Source organism: Orcinus orca, chromosome 1, assembly GCF_937001465.1.
Source record: "Orcinus orca chromosome 1, mOrcOrc1.1, whole genome shotgun sequence".
NCBI classification, from domain to species: domain Eukaryota; kingdom Metazoa; phylum Chordata; class Mammalia; order Artiodactyla; family Delphinidae; genus Orcinus; species Orcinus orca.
Genome location: NC_064559.1, coordinates 162925970 through 162933213, shown reverse-complemented (window position 1 = coordinate 162933213; position 7244 = coordinate 162925970). Strand labels below are relative to the sequence as shown.

The window sequence follows — 7244 nt, the reverse complement described above, 5'->3', positions numbered from 1 at the left end:
ATCAGAATATTTGGGTTTTAATTCCCACCATTGTCACTTCTGTACTGGATGACTTTGGTTATATTCTTAACCTCCTGTAGCCTCCCTCCCTCATCTCTAATATGAAGGCGATAAATTTGCCACAGATTCATTGTAAAGATTAAGTGAAATAAGGAATGTAAGGCAGCGATCCCAGAACCTGGTGTGCGGTATGTACTATATTGATGTTTGCTTGTTGATTTTTACTTGTATTAATAATAACAGTGTCTAAAGTTTTCTAGGTGCTTTCTAAGCATTTCACATGTATTATATTTTTTTAAGTCTCATCACAGTTTTAAAAGAGAGATCTTATTATCCCATCCTAAAGACTAGGAAATTGAGGCTTTAATAGGTTAAGCATCTACTCCAAGGTCACAATAGAGCTGGTAATTAAGAGAGCCAGGGCTCAGATACATGTCTCTCTATCCTAAACTGAGGCATTTGGGACTTCCAAGGTAAATATGTCTTAAGTCAACATTTTCCCCACTATCCTACTAAGAAATTATACTAAAGACACAATAAGAACAGGGGAAAAAAGCTGAAGATTCAAGTAATTGAAATATAAGCTTAATTACATAAGTATCTATGCAAACATGCACACTAAGAAAGATAATGTTGTTGACTGAAATTGGTTTGTTAAGAAGAAGAAGACGAAGACAAGCAAACTAATTGTGTCATTGCTTAGAGTAACAAACTAATAGATACTGTCCAAAAAATAGAGAGAACTAAAGGTGTTACATAAAGATATAATTAACATGGTAACCACTAGAACAGAAATACAAACCATCCTAAATAGCAGAAAAACTATACGTAAAAATAACAAATCAAAACCATTTATATAGTGAATGTCATAAATACATAAATAATTGTAAATAAAGGCTAACTACCTTCTGATTCCAGCCAAGATGGATAAGACGGACTGAATTTACTCTCCCACCCAGAAACAACCAAAAAGACCAGATAAAATATATTAAACAATGTTTTTCAAGACTCTTGACAGCTGGAAATGAACAGTTATCTCTGAAAGACAGGAAACAAATAAGGTGAGCCCTACAACTGCCCCAGTTTACTATCTTGAGAGAGTTTTCAGTTTTTGGCATAAGGAAGGAATCCAGGCAGAGCCTAGAAGACTCCCTGAGTTGAGGAGATGAAGCTAAGAGTTCAGAGAGACAAAGGCAGGTAGAATTCACAGGACAGAGTACTGAGAGGAAAGACTCACAGACAGAGGACTCTGAAGAGCTGCACAGGGTTTTGGTCAGCACACACATGAGGAAGTTATCCAAGACCAGGGAAAGAACCCTCCAACCCTCTTGCATTTGTCAGTAACTCGTGGGTCAAAGACGAAATCAAAGGAAATTATAAAGTATTTGGAACTTAATGAAAATAAAAATACTTCATATTAAAACTTGTAGAATGCTGCTAAAGCAGTACCTATAGGAAAATTTATAGCACTAAATGCTTATATTAGTAAAAAAGAAAGATCTCAAATCAATGACTTCAGCTTCTACCTTAAGAAACTAGAAACAAAAGAGCAAATCAAACCCAAAATGAGCAGCAGAAAGGAAATGGTAAAGGTCAGAGCAGAAAATATGGACTAGAAAACAGAAAAGCAATGGAGAAAATCAATGACAATGGAAGCTTGTACTTTAAGGAAGTCAATAAATCAATAAAACTTTAGTTGGGCTAATCAGGAAAAAAAATAAGAGACATTTTCAATATCAAGAATAAGAAAGGCAACATCACTTCAGATATTAATAGGATTACTAGGGAATATTATGAACATTGCTATGCCAATAAATTTGAAAACTTAGATGAAATGGACAAATTCCTTGAAGAATACAAACTACTAAAGCTCATTTAAGAAATAGAAAACCTGAATTGCCCTCTGTCAGAGAAAGTGAATTTGTAGTTGGAAACTAATTCTAGGCCCAACTGGCTTCATTGGATGAATCTTACCAAACATTTAAGGAAGATTTTACACAATCTACACAGACTCTCCCAGAAAATTAAAAAGAACTAATTCTGTGGTATCAGAATTACAATGATACCAAAACTGGACAAAGAAAAAAAAAAAACAAAAACAAAAAACCAGCCAATATTCCTCATGAACATAGAGGCAAAAATTTAAACAAAATTTTAGCAAATTGAATTGAACATATATAAAAATAGTAAGACTTATGACCAAATGGAGTTTATCCAAGGAATGAAAAGTTGGTTTAATGTTAAAAAATCAGCCAGTGTCATTTATCATATTAGCAAAGTAAAAAAAAAAAAAACACACATTATGTTTATCTCAATAGATGAAATATCCATTTCTGATAAAAACTCTTAGCAAGCTAGGAATAGAAGGGAACTTTTTCAACCTGTTAAATGGTATCTATGAAAAACCTACAGCTAACATCCTACTTAATAGTAAAAGAATGAATGCTTCCCCCTAACGCTGGAACAAAACAATGATATCAACTCTCATCACATTTTATCAACATTGCAATGGAGTTTCTCTCCAGTGCAACAAGGCAAGAAGAAATAAAGGGAATCCAGATTAGAAAAGAAGAAATAAAATTCTCTTTATTCTTAGACAACATTATAGTCTACAGAAAATCTGATGGAATCCAGAACAAAGCTACTAGAACTAATGAGTTCAGCAAGGTCACAAGATACAAGATTAATATTAAAAATCAATTGTATTTCTATTTAGTAGTAATGAAAAATTGGAAATTTAAGTTGTGGAAAATAATATTTACAATAGCATTAAAAAATGTGAAATACTCAGGGATAAATCTGACAAAAGATGTGCAAGACCTGTATATTAAAAACTATAAAACATTGCTGAGAGAAGTAACAGAAGACTTAAGTAAATGGAGAGATGCATCTTCTTCATGAGACCAGAGACCTAATATTGTTAAGATGTTAGTTCTACCCAAGTTAATCTATAGATTCAACACAATCTCAATCACAGCCTCAGTGGACATTTTTGTATCAATTGACAAGCTATTTCTAAAATCAATATGGAAATATAAAGAACCTTGAATAACCAAAACAACTTTGAAAAATAATAAAATTAGAGACTTAACGCTACCTGATTTCAAAATGTATTATAAAGCTGCAGGTATCAGAACAGTGTGGTATTGGTGAAAAGGCAAACAAATAATTCAATGGAACAGAATAGAGAATCAATAAGTAGAGCCATACATATATGAACAATAGATGTTTTGACAAAGGTGTAAAGGCGGTTTAGTGGGAAAGGATAGTCTTTTCAACAAATGGTACTAGGACAACTGGATAATCTATATCCAATTGCAAAAATATTGAACTTTGATTTATACCTTGCATCATGCAAACATTAACTCAGAATGGATCATAGACATAAATGTGAAACCCCAAGCTATAAAACTTCTTAAAAAAAAGCATAGAAGAAAATTTTTGACCTTGAGTTAGAAAGTCTTCTTAGATACAACATCAAAACCATGATCCATAAAAGAGCAAATTGATAAATTGGACTTCATCAAAAACTAAGAACGTAATTTTTCTTGAAAGATACTATTAAGAGAATGAAAAGACAAGCCATCGACTGGGAGATAATGTGTGTAAAGCTTATATCTGTAAAGTGCTTGTACACAGACTATAGTTGACCCTTGAACAACCTTGTGGATTTTCAACCCTCCATATGGTTGAAAATCCATCTATAACTTTCAGCGGCCCTCCATATCCAGTTCCACATTCGTGGATTCAACCAACCACAGATAATTTAGTACATGTTTATTGGGAAAAAAATCCACATATAAGTGGACCCACACAGTTCAAACTGATGTTGATCAAAGGTTAAATGTATATAAATAACTCTCAAAACTCAGTAATGAGAAAGCAACCCAAAAGACTTAAACAGACATTTCACCAAAGGAAATATGGATGACAAATAAGCATGCAAAAAAGCTCAATATCATTAGGGAAGTGCAAATTCAGACCATAATTAAATACCACTACATGTGTATTAGAATAAGTACAGTTAGAAAGACTGACCATTTCTAGTGTAGGCTAGGGTGTGAAACAACCAGAATGCTCATGCACTGATAGTAGGACTATAAAATGGTACAACTACTTTGAAAAATAGTTTGGAAGTTTCTTATGATGTTAAACATGCACCTATCTTGTCATTCCACTTCTAGGTATTATCTAAGAGAATAACTTTTAATTTAGACAGAGAATTTTTAAAACAATATTAATATGAGTATGTATATGAATGTTTATCACAGGTTTATACGTAATAGCTAAGAACTGGGAATAACACAAATGTTCATCAACAGGAGAATGGGTCAACAAATTGTGGTATATTTATGCAATACACTACTACTCAGCAATAAAAAGGAATGAAGTATTATACATCCAGCAATAAGGATGAATCTTAAAATTATGCTGTGTGAATACAAGTCAGACAAAAAAAGAATATATATTGTATGATTCCATTGATAGAAGAATCTTAAAAAATGCAAACAAATCCATAGTGGTAGAATGCAGATCTGTGTTTGCTGGGGGTGTGAGTGGGAAGTGGACTAGGATGGGAGGGAGAGACTGCAAAAAGCTTGAGAAAAATTTGGGACATGATGAACATGTACACTATCTAGATTGTGGTGATGGTTGTATACATATATACATAGTCATATATACCCATACCTATGTCAAAAGTTATCAAAGTGTACATTTTGAAGATATTCACTTTATCATATGAAAATTATACTTCAATAAAGTTGGTACAAAAAACCCATTACTTACTTTAAAAGTAAAATGTATGTAAAGTTGAGAATATAGCATACAACTAGATGACAGAAATAAGAGCCAAACATATCTCTTATATCAATAAGTATAAATGGGTATTAACTCACAAAAACACTATCAGACTGAATCACAAAGCAAAACTCAAATTAACCCAGAAAGGTTAAAAAGGTGAAAATGTGTAACAGGCAAATGCAAATTGAAAGAAAGCTGAGGTTGCCCATTCATATGAGAAAACATTGAATTCAGGTTTAAAAAAACGCTAAGCCAAACAAGGAAGATATTGTGTAATGGTAAAGGGTGCAATTCACAATGAGGCTATAAGAATTTTGAAAATCAGTGAACCAAATTACACAGCAGCAATATTCATACAACAGAAATTATAAGAGATGCAAGAAGACATTAACAACAATAAAATCATGGTATTAAAAGGTAATTTACATACTTACCTGGCAGGGGAGATATCACGATCACGAAGGTGGTTTTCCCAGGGCATGGCTTATCCATTGCACAACGGTGTGCTGACCCCCGTGATTTCCCCAAATGTGGGAAACTTGACCACATATTCTGTGGTAGTAGGGGAAAAAAATTTTTTTAAAAAAAGAGGTAATTTATCCTCTTAGACTCTGATAGATCAAGCAGATGGATAAATAAATAAATAAATATAATAAATATCTAAACAACAAATATAAAGCAAATCTAATTGATATATAGTTGTCACTTAGTATCTACAGGGAATTGATTCCAGGACCCCTGCGGACACCAAAATCTGCAGATGCTCAAGTTCCTTATATAAAATGGTGTAGTGCGTGCATATAATATATGCACATTTTCCCTTACACTTTAAATTATCTCTAGGTTACTTACAATACCTAATACAAGGTAAATGCTGTGTTAAATAGTTGTTGGAGTGCAGCAAATTCAAATTTTGCTTTTAGGAACTTTCTTGTTTCTTTTTTTTTCCCCTGCGTATTTTTGATCTGCCGTTGGTTGTATCTGTGGATGTGGCACCTGTGGATATGGAGGGCCAATGTATTTCAAACTGTGTAATCTGAAAATGGAGACTACATCTTATGGTTTTACAAATCCCATTTTATACTCACAAAATTTGTCATATAATAGGTGCCCAAACTAAAAAATTGTAAAATGCAGAAACGCTTATGGCAATATTCTCTTCTTACAAAGCAAGAAAAATCGAAATTAAAATAAAATTTAAAAATAAATTTAGAGATTTATGTATTTCAGTTAAAAAACCATGGGATACTGCAAAGGCAGTTTCAGAGGTAAATTTATACCTCAATATTTGTATCAATTCAAAAGTACAGGAGGTGGGCTTCCCTGGTGGTGCAGTGGTTAAGAATCTGCCTGCCAACAGAAATAGAGACACAGATGTAGAGAACAAACGTATGGACACCAAGGGGGGAAAGTGGAGGGGGTGGTGGTGGTGGTGTGATGAATTGGGAGATTGGGATTGACATGTATACACTGATGTGTATAAAATGGATGACTAATAAGAACCCGCTATATAAAAAAATAAATAAAATTCAAAAAAAAAAAATCTGCCTGCCAATGCAGGGGACACGGGTTCAAGCCCTGGTCCGGGAAGATCCCACATGCCATGGAGCAACTAAGCCCATGCGCCACAACTACTGAGCCTGTGCTCTAAAGCCTGTGAGCCACAGCTATGGAGCCCACGTGCCACAACTACTGAAGCCTGTGCGCCTAGAGTCCGTGCTCTGCAACAAGAGAAGCCACCACAGTGAGAAGCCCGTGCACTGCAACCAAGAGTAGCCCCTGCTCGCCACAACTAGAGAAAGCTGGCATGCAGCAGCGAAGACCCAACACAGCCAAAAATAATAATAAAAGAAAAAGAAAGTACAGGAGGGACTTTCCTGGTGGTCCAGTGGTAAAGAATCCACCTTACAATGCAGGGGAAGTGGGTTCGATCCCTGGTCAGGGAACTAAGATCCTATATGCTGCGGGGCAACTAAGCCAGTGTGCCACAACTACTGAGCCTGCATGCCTCAAAGAGAGAGCCCATGTGCCACAAACTACAGAGCCCATGTGCTCTGGAGCCTGCACGCCACAACTAGAGAAGAGAAAACCCGCACGCCACAACTAGAGAGAAGCCCGTGCGCCTCAAAGAAAGATCTTGCTTGCCTCAACAAAAATCCTGCGTGCCTCAACTAAGACACGACGCAGCCAAAAATAAATAAAAGAAATAAATAATAAATAAATCTTTTTTTTTTTTTAAAAAGTACAGGAACCGATGGACCAAACGTATGTCAAAAAGTTAGAAAAAAAAAGCCAAATTGTTGGAAAGCAGAAGGAATAAATTAATAAATAAAAAAATTTAATGTTAGAAAACAGATCAGAATGAGTGAATGAATGAATGAATGAATGAATAAATAAATAAATAAATAGACTGATTCCTTTTAAAAAGCTAATACAACACA

The 7244-nt window shown here is 34.5% G+C and overlaps 1 pseudogene; it reads left to right on the top strand.

Moving 5' to 3' along the window:
* The first annotated feature begins 5229 nt into the window (after window positions 1–5229).
* On the top strand, window positions 5230–5409 carry LOC117202882 (uncharacterized; annotated as a pseudogene).
* Window positions 5410–7244: the final 1835 nt, after the last annotated feature.